General features: G+C 41.1%; 1 protein-coding gene across 1 annotated transcript in view; it reads right to left on the bottom strand.

The window, feature by feature from the left end:
* The window catches only part of LYRM4 (LYR motif containing 4), a 450,340-nt gene that overhangs the window by 422,841 nt on the left and 12,618 nt on the right, over positions 1-14,881 (bottom strand). The gene's annotated exons all lie outside the window — the stretch shown is intronic.

Here is a 14,881-nt window from a genome sequence, read left to right as displayed (position 1 = left end):
GCACACTAAGGATTGCATTGTTTAGGCATTCTTTACTCATACCCTAGTAGAGAAGAAACTAAAAGTGAAGAGATTTACCTGCAAGGTCTGTGACAGAAACTAAGCAGGTGTCAGAGAGGTCTAGCCTACTTTAGCTCTTTGACCATGACACAATGGTTAGTGGTTGAGCCATATGAACTAATGGTATAACTGAATATACTTTTTCTAGCACTGATGAATTCATTGGGATATTAACGAGTGACTAAACAGAGGTTGGCCGGCTAGAACATGCTCCATGAGAGAACTTGAAAATAAAAGAAGACTTGTCTTTACGGACACTGACGATTCTCAGATGTTATGCTTGATTGCACTCACAACTCCAGTAGAAACTTGAGGAATTATTTTTCCAAATTTGGGAAGCTTTCGATTGGCTGGGGCCTCCATGTGCTGAGAACCAAATAAAAAATACTAGAGACTTTTTGGTAATCTATATAATATGGAAAGGAGTGCGCTGACGCTACTCTAGCCATCTAATTGTTTATTGTATGTTAGAGGGTGGCTGCACATATTTCCCACATTGGAATACGATGGCTACGCTTTGTGTTGACAGAGAAAATGTGGCTGACAAATTATTCAGGGATATAAACGCATGATTACCATTAGCCAAAACAAAATACAAAAACGCAACAGGCAGGAAGGCTTAAGAGATGCATTTGTGAGACTTGAGGGAATAATGAAACATGAACTTTCACAATAGTCGGATACAATTATACTACAAATACTTGAACAACTGTATACTGAGGAGATTGAGATTCCAGATTTTCCCCTACTTTTGATGACCAAGATAAAGATTTCATCTATAAACATGAGAAAGAACTGACTAGTTAATCTAATAATCGTATGAGTATTTGTTTTGTAAACAGAGACAGGAAGGTGGCTAAACTTAAGCCGAAGATTAAAGAGCCAGAAAATGAAACTGAAGCTGTGAATGTGCATGAAACAACAAGACCAAGAAAAAAATGCTGTAATTCAAGGTCAGTAGTGCATATCAAGTAGATATCAAACAAAGAAAAAAAAAAAAAAAAAGAGGCATTTTTATTTTTGCAAAATAGCTTGATCATTTGGTAAAAATTCAACACCACTAGAGTGGTACCCAAAGCTCATCACCGGTAATAAAAGTGATCATTCTCCAAACGCTATTTTAGTAGAGAAAGTGATGAACTTTCAAACCCAAGAGCTTCTAAAAAAATATTTTCACCCATTTGACAATACATTGAAAATGTCTCCACTATTTCCCGCTTATTCTTCCACTAACCTTCCTGCCCCTAACTTTTTTGTATTTTTTTTTAAATTGGGCAGACTAAATATTACTGGAGTATCACATTTATCTAGCTACTTAGCACGTTGTACACTGTTCGTACGATAACTTGGCCATTCTGCTGCATATGATGCTTTTTTGAACAAGGAGACTGCAATATTTGTAAAAGACAGGCATCTTGTGTATCAAAAACAATTTCTGTAAATGGCTTGGTTTGCCACAGTGTATTACGCACATGATTACTGTTCTTTACAGCTTATAGCAGTGATTCTTAACATTTTGATCTCTGTGGACCCCAAACTTTATCATTACTGGAATCCAGGGACTCCCCCCCCCCCCCCCGAGTCATTAGTGAAAGCCAGGGACCCCAGCCTGAACATTGCTGATGATTTGAACTGCAAAACTATACACAAAAAATACAGAAACAAGCATTCAAACACATACAGAAATGATAACACAATGTATTTAATTTGCAAATATAAATAAAAAATAATAATAGGAAGGTTGGGGCTTTTCTACATTCAATTGAAGCCACACATGGTCCATACTATGGGTGTAATGGGTTCTTTACCCCCAGGTGGGAGAATTATTGGAATGACTCAATAGGCGCAGGTTGGTGGGGATAAGTGATTTATTTATAATTATTAATTAAGACTGTCTTCTTAGTTTTTCGCTCTCCCGTCGGCTTCTTTTTACTCATTCAGGTCCTTTCCTCTCTGACAAGGTTTGAGACGAGACTCCGGTATAGCGTGCTCCTGTATTGAAGGAGGTCCGGTCTTTTTCCCTCGTGGCAGCAGCACTGGGTTCCCCAAAACAAAAGAAGAGCGGGAAAACAGGTAAGTGTAGAGGTAAGGCAGGGGTCAATGTAGGGTTAGTAGGGTGGTGGCAGGGGAGACAAGTGTGGGTTGTGGAGGACTAATAGACTTATACAATCGTGGTTGTCACCTTCCCGTGAAACTCCCAGTTTCTTCTCTCTCTCTCTCTCTCTCACTCTCTCTCTTTTGATAGTTATCTCTTCCTTAGGACGGACTCCCCTCCTAGTGAGGTTAAAGGGGGGGGGGGGAGAAAAAGGTCAGTATGGTTCCCCTTCCTTACACGTTCTCTCCTCCTTACCACCCGTCTTCCCCTCCCTTGCTTTCTTTCCCCGTACCCAAACCGGCCAGAAGCCCCAACTTAGGTATGAACGTACCTCCGGGAGCCACGCCCCTCCTGGGACGTGGCTGGCCCCTTCGCGATCTCCCGACTTCTCTCCTGAAGGGACGGGAGGCGCCCCGTGGTTTCCTCTCGTCTCCAGCGTCTCTCCGGTCGTCTCGTGCTCGGCTCCAAGGTTCACTGCCTCCAGCGTTTCTTTTCCCGCAGTCCGCGTCGCTCGGAACTCTTCCTGTTCCTCTCGACGACTTTTCAGTGGTCCGTCTTCCATTTCACTGTTTCCTGAGACGCCTTCTGTGGCTGACGTCACCAGTCCGGGACTCTCTCGGGTCCCCCGGGGGTCTGTTGACACGGCCTCTGTCGGCGCGTGTTTACCGGTGTCAACGAATGCCCGGTTACAATGGGTCTGGTTACGACTTTGGCAGATGGGACACTTCATCACAAAGGTGAACGATATCTCCACCGCCATATTACAAGTTCCATTATATCCTATGAAACTTGTAAAACAGTAGGCAGAATATCTGTCACTTTTGTGACAAAGTATCCCATCCACTGAGATCGTAACTAGGCCCTATATTTTGTTTTATGCACCTGCACTGCTCCCACAAATCAATCACAGGATACTAGTTTATTTTTTAGCATCCAATTTCAAATTCCTTGAGATTTACATTACCTGGTGGCTGGGCATTTAAGGGGAGAAAGCAAAATCCCACCCAGCAAACATAAAAGCACTTAGGGGGGGAGGGGTTGAGGGAGTAGCCATGTCTCTGGCACTCGCAACACTAACTTAGGGGAATAAGAGAAGAGTTACTGTTATAGGGGTAAGGCCAGGTCACAGTGAAGCACTGAACAGGATTCCAGGGAAGGAAGGAGACATTTCTTAAGACATCCTTGCAAAAAAAAGGGTGGACAGAGGGGAGGTTCAAGGCCAATCAGTTCCCTATATTGCCACACAAACCCAATCATTCTAGAAAAGATGTAGGACTGACAGTACAGTGCTGGTAGAGGCAAGACGAGGAAGGAGAGGGGATGGGACAAGATGCAGGACTGTTGGGAGAAGTAAGGACTCTTTTTCTACTGCATGTATGGGAGCACTCGCCTGATAAAGCCGATGTAATGACAGAAAAGAACAAGTAATGGCGGAGTGAATATATCTCTGCAGTGAAGCCTACTGGCTTTGCTAATCTTTTTTTATTTTTTGCTAGATAGCCATAGAGGATGTCAGCGTGTATCTGTGGCAGCCATTTTCAAATTGGGGTTTTCAATGGTTAGAAACAAATGAATACTACATTGGTAATATCTGAACAAACTCTTTCAAAGGTGGACGCAGGGGGATGCACATGCCTCCACAGTAGCGATTTTTGCATGAGTTGCATTATTTGGACACACTCGCTCAAAGACAGCTGTAGTGAATGCATGAGAATGTGCATAGGCCATCTGTGAATGGGTTTGTTCAAATAATGCAAAACATTTCTGGTGCCCACTTGGCATGCATGTACATATATGCTTATGGCTGCCATGCTGAAACGGGTAAAAACCCATTTAAATATTGGTGCATACTAACAGTGTGGCGGGCAAAAAAAAATAAACAAAAAAAAAAATCCTAAATAAAAAAAAAAAAAAAAAAAAAAAATTGTAAATGAATGGGGAAGAGAGCAACAAACATGGAAGGGCGGAGGGGCAGGTTGGAGGCTGTAAATATTTTTTATAAAAAATAAAAAAAGGAGGTATGGGGCAGAGGGACAATAGAAAAGCTGGGGGGCAAGAAAAGGAAGAAACCCCAGAAGGAAGATGAACTGGTGAAGCACTTGAGAAGCAACACAGAGCACAGAGGGCAGATACAGAGCAAGAAAACACATGCATTCCAATGGAGTGTCAAAAGGAGAGGAAAGGAAAAAAGTGATTCCTTGAATGCACGCAATGTCAGCAGTGGAAGGATGCAAGTTAACCAATGAGAACATGATGACAAAGGGACAAACACAAGATTAGTGAAGAAATCAAGAGGATGTAGCTGAGACTGACAAAAAGACCAACTCATGAGCTAGTGTCTGGTCTAAAGATCACTCTCTGTATCTTGGAAACAAAAGCTTTGGCCAACAGAAACCTAAAGCTGTCTCTAGCCAAGAACTAAAAAAGAAAGAACTGCACAATAGCTCAATTTGAAATGTGGGATATACAGGCGACTTAAGAAGCACAAACCAGAAGCATAGAGCCTCTATTTCGGATAGACTAAAATATTGATAAGATGTCACACAAGAAGGAATAAACTCTCCTGTCTGTATATTTGATTCTACTGATTGCTTCATTTCACCAAGAGAAAATCAGTGACAAAACCACAACATGACCGTTCCTTAAATCAATAAGTTTAACTTCATTGCTCAACCCCATTAGTTTAACTAACAAAATACTCAACCACATAAGGAAACATATAAAATCTCAGTGAAAGCAACAATCTGTAACACCAAATTCCAGAAGAAGTAAGTGCTGCACAAGGCAACATTACTTATACTCCCTTAAACATGGAGTAGGCATTGTACCCTCCAACAGAAACTGGGGTAACTAACCTCCACTTTTTGAGAAATGAGAAGGGATTTTTTCCCTCAAAACCCATTTACGTAACCTGCCTTAGAAGATGAGCTGCAATAAAAAACAAATGTCTTTCTTCCTGTGGCTTCTTCACTAGTTCCAAGCTTCAGCAGTTGAGATTCCCTGGTAGATGAATAAAATGCAGAAGCTATGCGCAAATTCAGTCTGGGGAAGAAAGCTCACAAGGTTTTACAGAGGCATGTTTATGGCACAAACTAATAGGGGAGGGTTAGGCTTACCATATAGCTTAGATTATTATGATGCAGCAGAGGTTTCTTTGGTGGCTAATAATCTTGGATAAACTACTGCTCATATTGACCAAGTGGTAGCAGGGCATTCTGAGTAAGACACAATGTTTCTAAATAAAAATTTCAGACATAAAAATATATATATATATCTGGGCAGTCATGAGACCTCTGAAAGCAGTTTGGGATAACTGGACGTTGAACTACCACGTATGTCTCATATTCATATTTACACAATGTATCTTAAGCCACAAAGCAATGACACTAGAAGTATTTGTAAAATTGACATGGGATGGACTACATGTAAAATTCAATACTGACTGATGGAGGATAAGAGAGCAACTGGGACCTGAAACAGTTTGAGAGGCCCTTCAGTACTTACTCTATTTCTAGAGGTCCCATATCTAGTTTGTATTGGACTAGTGGCTGTTACAGAAGGAGCCACAAAAACTAAGGTGAGGAATAACTCTAGGGTTAAACTCTTACTGACTAGAGCAGTTGGGGAAGGACGAGATAGACAGGAGGTGGAAACAGACTGCAGTACTATGACAACTGGTGCATGAACCCTAGGAAACTATATTTCCCAGTACTACGGTCAAGTACTGGAAAGGACATGGTACAGATGGACATGAACTACATATATAGCCGTTTTGCCCCAAATTGAGGTATTTTGTATAAGGAAGTGCCAAGTTGAACAGTGGTTTTGAGTAAATATAACACAATTGGATCAAATCTTGTTGACACGAGCTCATCGCAGTAAAGATATAATTTTATTGTATTGAAAGTGGAACACAAGCACCATTCCTCCCTGAACAGCCATTAATTGTGGCTTCAGCTAACATAATGTGCTACATATTGGGAATGGAATTAATGACGTAGTCATAACAAAATGTATTTGAAACATTTGTTTGGCTACCTTAAAGATTAAAAGCAAGATGGAATTGTGGAGCTCAAGAAATCTTACAGTCTTATAATTGTGTGGGAATAATCAGTGTACATGCTGTCCTTACTGAATAGGAGGTATGATACCGGATAGGTCCAGAATCTGGACACACATTTTGATGACCAATATTAATGGTCTTTTGCTGTGTTGCTAAGTGATGTTTACTGTGGGCAAGACAAGATAATGCATCAATGCGAGTCTGCATGTCCCTAAGAAAGGTATCACAGCCAATATTGTTTCTACACTACTGGTAACATTTGACAACTCAGTAAAAACACAGTTTAAACCAAAAGGCATGAGAAATATCACACCTATCAATAGTCCCAATAAATTAAGCATGCATTTCATCAGTATGGATCATAAACATTTGTGGATAATTTACGGATTTAATAAATGTTCTTGTGTCATACTAAAAAAAAACTTAGATGTTACTTATATTGTGATAGAATATGTCATGCTTGCATGGAGAAACAATGTAATGAATATAATGTACCAAGCTCCAAGATGGTAGTGGAAAAACAGGTAAGACAAATGTTCTAATTTCTGTGGAGACACACAAAGAGACTGGGTGAACAGATATTACAGTGAATAGGTTAACCAGCTTTGAATTTTCTTGTTGAAAAAACAGGAGGTTTGTTTTGACAATTTTAGTTCTCATTTACAGAGAGCTTTTGAAGTCTGTTGTCGAAAGACTTACTGTGAACAATACAGAGGGCCTCATTAAGAGTTTGTTGAACGGGAAAGCTTGTCTGCCAGACTATCGACAGGGTGGCCGCTGCCTATGCGGCGACCTCCCCATCAGAGGTATTGAGAGTTTCCCACTAGGCTGGCGGGTGGAAACCTGAGTTTCTGCCCGCCAGCCTAGCGGGAAACCGGCTACAGCATTGTCTCTGCCTCATGATCGAGCCGGCGGCAATGCTGTAGTCAGCAGGGTGCACTAGCACCCTCGCAATTTTCACTGTCAGTGAACACTGAGATGGTGATGGGCAGAGGGACCCCTGCAATGCCCATGCCAAGTGCATGGACAGTGCAGGGTCCCCCGTACCTGTTCTCTGCCAGCCTTTTCATGCCGGTGTTACCACCATGAAAAGGCTGGCAGAGAACAAAGTTGTAATCTGCAGGGCAGCGCTGCCTTGGCGGATTACAATCTCAGACACTGCCAGGATCCAGGGGCTGCGGTTCTCTGGCAGTAAGACCGCCAGGGTTGTAATGTGGAGGTCAGGCCGCATACTTTGTGGTCCAGACCGCCACTGTGAGTGTGGCAGTCGTAAGACCACCACACTCGTAATGACCCCCAGAGTGCTTTCCAAGTAACATTAGATGCATATATGTTGTAAAGTTGGAGAACATTTTAAGTAACAACTTGCAGAAAAAAAGAAAACTAAACAGGTTTACAAATTGCCTGATGTTTGTCAGAATGAGAGTTAGTCTTTTGGGTGGAATCTGAAGAAGAAAGTTGTAGGATCTTTTGTGAATTGGAAGTGGTTTGGATTTAGTCTAGAGTGTTTATGTAGGGTGTTCCATAGTCTCATTTCTGTTCATGAGAAAGCTTGACCATGCCTGTGAAGCACTGATGGTAAGGAAGAATGTAACTGTGGGTCTGGTTCGCATGGACTGAAAATAGTTATGTTCTTGTAGGTAATTAGAGTTTTACGGAGTGTGGGAGCACCTTTGAAACAGAGGAAGGACAGGAGTATTTGTGGATGGATCCATGCTAGTGGACAAACGTGCATTGAAAAAGTTGATGCTGAGGCAGTTTGGGAGAACGTGGTTGGAGAGTGGAAAGTCATGTGTGGGTGAAGTATCATTAACTGGCTGTGGAGATAAAAGGTTGAGGATAAATGTAGGCATTAAGAAATGGGTGGAGAGATGAAGAGTGGTTGTTAGTATGGAGGTATGTGAATGGCACATGATGGTGGAGCTAGTTATTTCATTTTTTGTATTTGCATTGCACAGACCTCGTTGGTGGAGCTGGTTATTTTTATTGTATGGTGGAGCTAGTTATTTTATTTTTTGTATTGGCATAACACAGACCTCGTTTTGAGAAATGGATAATAGCTACAGAGCACTGTAATGCAGAAAATTAAACAAAGTAAGGTGGACTACATTGGTGTTACATGATTATTACAGAACAAGCTGAAACATATTGCTTTACAAAACCACTATAGCAAAAATTAATAGAGTTGATGAAAGAAGGTAGGTATTTGGGCAAGCATATGCAGAGGAAAACTTAAGGGATACATTCCTTATCAGTGGGAATCTGGAAGAATCTTTCTTCCCACCTTCCTAGTCTTGAGAAAAGAAACAAAGTGGGAAGGGAAGAGGAAGAAGTTCCATATTCTTGTGGAACTACAGACAATGACTCTGAAGTGATTTTTTTCTCTTTGGCATCTATAGTCAAACAAGGTTATGGTTTCATGTAGTACTGCTCTGATGTCCAACGTCGACATAGGATGGCTAGACCTGTGCCTTACTTCTGACATCACCATATAAAGATAATTTACATAAATCTAAATGAAATACATTTACAAAGTAAATGGTTACTCTTAATATCTAGCATGGATGCAACCCACCTCAACCCACCATGGGAATCTCTGCTATATATCTGCCACCTGGTAGGGTGGTGGCGAGATTATTAGTTGAAAATATTTAGCTTTGTGTTTTTTAGCGTATGCATCAGGTGGTTGATTGACAGCAAATGGCAGAACTACCTAGGAAAAAAGCGAATGAACTGTCTAAATTAGTAATATGTTATTAAACTGGTTGAATAAAGGCAAATATTTTGAAATTCCAAGACAGTATGTGAACCCCAATCTGAGATCTGACTAATATAATAGTTCTATTTGATATACACATCAGGATAAACAGATTAATGACTGTCATTTACTAGAGCCAGACAATGAGGGACAGAATAACATGAACCAGGAAAAAACATTGTTTCTTAAAAATTGCGATCTATATATCACATGAAAATTACAGCCCACTAACAGTCCAACAGGTTTGGAGTTTGTTAAACTCCATTACATGATTTGTAATCCTAAAACATCAGCATTGTAAAACATATTAGTGTTAAATCTAGTGTTTTACATTAAAAGAAACACTGAGAAAGGCTTTAAGTGAAGGGTATAGCTACTGGACCTCAATGAAGACAAGCTGTTGAGGGGAGCTTGGCCAACTGAAAAAGAAATCCCTGCTTTAATCCTGCTTCAATAATTATGTATACACTACCTACATGTATTGCTATATAATTAAAAAGCTAACTAGAATGTACAACAAAACTAAGAACAGTAAAACAGCAGAGGTGCACACCAGAAAGGCCCTACTTTGCACTAAAGTTTGGAGATTCCACAATTGCTTTAAGTGCTTCGAAGATATTTCTCGATATAGGCAGAATAATTATGAGGAAGGAATTAAATATCACACTCAGAATGATAATGCATGCACTGAGTTCTGTACCATTAAACAGGTTCATGTCTAAGCTTCTTATGACATTATTGAAGAGGCAAAGAAGGACATTATCAGATCAAGAATTAAAGGATGCCTTCGATATCGTACAATCTTGGTGAATTAATGAAAATCAATAAATATTAAAACTGTTTAAGTAATTTATCCAAAACTGACATTGTTATAAAATTGCTTAAATGTGAAAGATTTCAGTTGCATTCTAGTCACCAGCCTAGATATGTAGACTTGCTATCTTTCAGGAAGTATGACATTTACCTGCTGTAGTATTCACCAACTCGTGAAATCAACTTTCGATTACAAAACATATGTTTTCTCTCCAAACCACATCACCAATTTTCCTGGATAGATCTCATACTCGTATCAAACTCCATTTTATGCACAAGCCTTGATGTTACATAACTGATTGAGACTACTTCAGCCATTCACTTAAAAACGGAAATAAGATTACTTACCTATGCACCTAGAAACTGGACACTCCACAAAGCCATCCAAAAATTGGATATTTCCATCATTACTTAAAATCCAAGGTACAGGAGTCCATTGAATTAAGCTTAAGGACAGCACCACTAATTACAGTATCGGAAACTCTGAACGCATATATAGGACCAACTAAACATTTTTTCCTGGCAGTCATCAGGAAAGCGAGCAAAGCTGAGGAACTCCATCTTTGTGAACAGCTTGCTGATTTTTAAAGCGCTAACATACATACAATAAAGTAAAGCTAGTAATGCTTAAAAAGGTGAATCCAAAATAGGCCAAGTTAAAGTTATAACTCTCCACAATCTCAAAATTAGTACAACCACAAAAATTTCCACGACCAAGCAAATAAAATCCAACAACACCATAAGATGACGGGCAGAGATTATGAACGGTTATGGTTCCCCACGTATTAATGCCACAGATATCCTCAAGTAGCTTGTTTCTTATTCTACAGTAAGCTATATTTGAATGAAGATCACTATAACACATCAAAGACTTCAGAAAAGATTAATCAATACTTGCAAGCAATCTACCTAAGTTGTAGGAAGAACGAAGTACCACTCTGGATCATCATACCATATTAAAAGAAAGCGAAGAAAGCATTATGGCTCCATGTGATGGGAAATCTCTAATCCCAATGCAATTGTAATTGAGATTTTTAAGATGATGCAATAATCATGCTGCTGTTTCTTCAAAGTTCAGAGGGAAACAGGGCTAACAAAAGCAGTCTTTCCAAAATGGTCCCAGGCCCAGACTGCTGCATTGCTCAAACACAAATCTATTATAATGCGGCCCCGATAGGCCAGTTAGCATGCAAATTACTGACTCACTTATACTTATCCCCACAACCTGCATTTCCTAAATCATGCAACACTGAATTATTCAATGGGAGACTATGAAATATAATTCAGCTCCCAGTTTAGATCTTTTGTGAGAGTTATATACAATCAGTCACACGCTGCAATGTTTGTTAATGGTTACATTTGTCAGTTGATTGTAAAACACTATGGTACAACACACAGGTGACTGCTTTCCCTCTGTTGTACACCATCTACACGGAATCTACACTAAGGACATTTTTCATCAATGACCATGTTATACCACTTCCATGGTTTTATTTAATCATACAGTTAGAAGGTTAAGCTAACACCGCACTTTCTACACCTGATCCTAAGAGCACCGTAGCCAAAATTGAAGAGCTAAGCCTGTGAATACAGTAACTACTGTAGATACAAATTAAAAGACATAAATCATTGTTACAGAAGGATTTCTATCCCAATAGCTTGGTAAAGATTTCACTGAAAACAGTTTGGGCATTTACATCAATGTGTGATGTTTCCAATGGTTTTAAGAATTATCAGATGTGAAGCTAATCCACCAAGATGGCAGACATTAAATTAGTGAAGCTCCTCCATGCCCGGCTAGTCCCAGCAAATATCTGTGATCCAGAGGAACAAATTGGCCCCACTCAATATAAGGAAAGAAGAGCGAGAGTGGAACAACAGGCTGATGGGGTGAAAGAACTTAGAAAGGTGATAGAGGAGGATTGCAAGGGCAGGCTTAAACTGTCTGGTCCTCACCACGGGCAAAGGCCTGGTTGCACTCCCAAGGAGGGGCAGCACGTCTGGCAGCTCCTGGTCCTATGAGTATGGTGCTGGAGGATCCAGAATGTCAAAGGGGCCTAAAGGAGATGCCCTGGGGTCTAGACAGATGCAGCCTTAGGCACTGTGATAGAGCCTGGGATGAACATGTGGGTTCGGAGGCGGGGTGGGCTAAAAGAGAGCCAGGAGCTTATTGGTCCAGCAGAGGAGCCACAAAAGACTAGCCGTCCAGCACCGATGAACTTGTGAGCTACGCACCGGCAATGAGAAGCCACAGCCGTGCATCGACCATATGCAAAACATAAGAGAACACTCCAGAGATGGAGGTGGGTGGAGACACAGGTTATATGAAGTGAGTCAGCCCTGAATGGGGGCCCGGTATGGTGTGGCAACCCCTTACCCCACCTAAACTAGCAGAGAACAGAGAAGCAGTGATCTACCCGGGGGCAGACTTGAGGGGCTGGAGGCTACATGAGGCTGGGAACTGATCTGTAGAAAAATTGAGAACGGAGGAGCTCAAAGCAAAGTGACTGTTGGCAGACTCAAAAATGCTTCAAGACAGGGAGAAGTGGAAAAGGAAGTAACCTTTGAATAGTGGGACTTCCAAAGGGAACATAGGGTAGATGACTGGAGCAATTCTTAGGAAAGTGACTTTGATCAATCAACCAACTGAAAAAACCTCTCACTATTTTACAGTACAGTGAGCCCACATAGCCATGAACCAGCGACCTTGCCCTGTAGTGCCCACTTGCGAGATCCTCCTCAAAACGTTCAAACTGCAGAGATCGAGATGTGATCCTAAAAGAGGCTAGAAAACAAAAAGGTGATCTTAGAATGTATTCATATAATGTTCTTCCCAGACAACACACTTTATTGGAGCAGAAAGCATTTGACGAGTTCAAGACCAAATTAGGAACAATGAAAATACAGTACATGCTACTCTATCCAGTAAAAGTGAAGGTGATGCATGGTTCTAGTTCTTATTTTTTGACAAACACCAGATGAAGCTTGGGAGTGGGCAAGGTAATGAGGAGACCTGAATAGGAACATAACATCAGAGTTTAGCCTAAAGAAACATGGCACGATGTGAGAAATGGCAAACCACTAACCGGAAAGGCAGGGAGCGAAGTGGGGAGGGTGTTGTTCAGAGTTGAGCTTAGTTCAAGTTAACAGAACAAAGACAAGGAATAATACAAAGTGAACTAAAGAAGGAAGCATGCTATAAAAACCTCTGCATAGGACAGACAAATATACAAGCGTTGACAAAAAACATGGGGAATGACATATACATATGTAACGTCAATGGGCAGTGTGACAGCATAACCAGAAGAGTGGTGAAGCAATACACAAGGAGACACCAGCTTGATATAGTTCACCTCCAAGAAACCAGTTTGTTGGTCACAGGGTTTAGCTACGTAGATAAGGGTTGATGTACACTTATAGCAGCAGCAGGATTCACTAAAGGATTGAGAGAAGTAGTAAAATATGCCAGAGTTGAAGGCAAGGGGAGTCTCTGACCACGCTGCACTGATGAATAATATACAGAAAGAAGCAAAGAGAGTGAGAGGGATGAGGAGGTAAAGTGCCTGGGACCTACAAAATAAGAAATGACAGAGGCATTAAAGGAAACTATGAGCAACTACTTAGAACAAAACAAAGTGACAGTTTAAAAAGCAGAGTTGGTCTGGGAAGACTGCAAAGTTTTAATTAGAGGACAGGAACCAGACCAAATGAAACGTAGGGAAAAACTGAAATGAGAATAAGTAAAGGCCCTGGAGGTGGAAAAGGGAGAGAAAGAGAGAGAGAGCAAGAGAAAGAAAAAGAGAGAGAGAGAGAGAGAGAGAGAGAGAGAGAGGGGGGAAGGAGGGAGAGGTAGCGAAAGAAAGAGAGGAAGGAGAGAGATAGATAAAGGAAGTCAAGAGAGAGAGAGAGAGAGAGAGAGAGAGAGAGAGAGAGAGAGAGAGAGAGAGAGAGAGAGAGAGAGAGAGAGAGAGAGAGAGAGAGAGAGAGAGAGAGAGAGAGAGAGAGCGAGAGATTTTGAAAGAGAATAAATCTCAGAGCTCTTCAGACCAGGTATGAAGAGTTAAAGATTTCTAAAATGTATGCAAGCAGAATTTAAGGAACAAGTGAACAATAAGGCCAAAGCTCAATACCTAGCAACACAGCAAAGAATATACCAGGCAGAAAATAAAGCTGGGAAGCTTTTCCCTTCTTGAGCCGAAAGGAGAAAATTCTCAGAAAGTGGCAAAAGATGAAGATGGAAAGGAGATTGGAGACAATGAGGGCATAGCACTGGAATTCCCTAATATGCAGGGGAAGAAATAGAGGACATAATAGAGGTATTTTCCCAAAGTGCAAACATATTAAAACTGCCTTATGAGTTCAAAGCCGAACAGGACAGTTCCCTTGCTCTGGTAAAAATAGAAAAGGTCTTCAAGCACTTGGGAACAAAGTATCCGCCTCGAATGGGTTACCTGGGAATCTTTTCCTCCATCTTGAGCTTCCCACCTCTTACACATGTTCATGACAGGAAGGCTTTTTAGAAAACCTCTGGAAAGCAACAACTGTAGCGATCTATAAACAGGGTAATTCCAGGGATTAATGTTTCTCCTACAATCCAATTTTTCATCTTAATTCAGAGGTTAAAATAGCAAAGGTGCTAAAAAACTGATTTATCAAGATATTACCTAACTTGGTACATTTAGACCAACCAGGATTTATTCTGAAACAGTCTACCAAACTGAACAGGCTAAACACCACCTCAAGAAGGCCAGACCTCCAGGACTCCAGCTGCACCTGCAAACGGCTAGAGAAAAGATGGAGAAAGCCAAACTGCAGGACAGCATGACTGCAACTGCTCACAACACCAAAGAACTCTTTGCTGTGGGTAAAGAGTTTTCCAAACTCCCAATTGGAAACAGCAAATATCCCTACATCTCAAGACCTCCGCAACAGACTAGCCAACTTCTTCCACCGAAAAATTAAAGACATATACGACAGCTTCTGACCCAAAGACCCTCCGAGCCCCAAAACAAACTCTTAGCTCCGACCGCCACAGATCCTGCACTGCTGGACCACCCTCACCACAGACGAGACCTGCTGTCGGCCGACCCAC

Source organism: Pleurodeles waltl, chromosome 2_1 (assembly GCF_031143425.1).
Source record: "Pleurodeles waltl isolate 20211129_DDA chromosome 2_1, aPleWal1.hap1.20221129, whole genome shotgun sequence".
NCBI classification, from domain to species: Eukaryota; Metazoa; Chordata; class Amphibia; order Caudata; family Salamandridae; genus Pleurodeles; species Pleurodeles waltl.
This window is presented reverse-complemented; position numbering and strand designations above follow the sequence as displayed.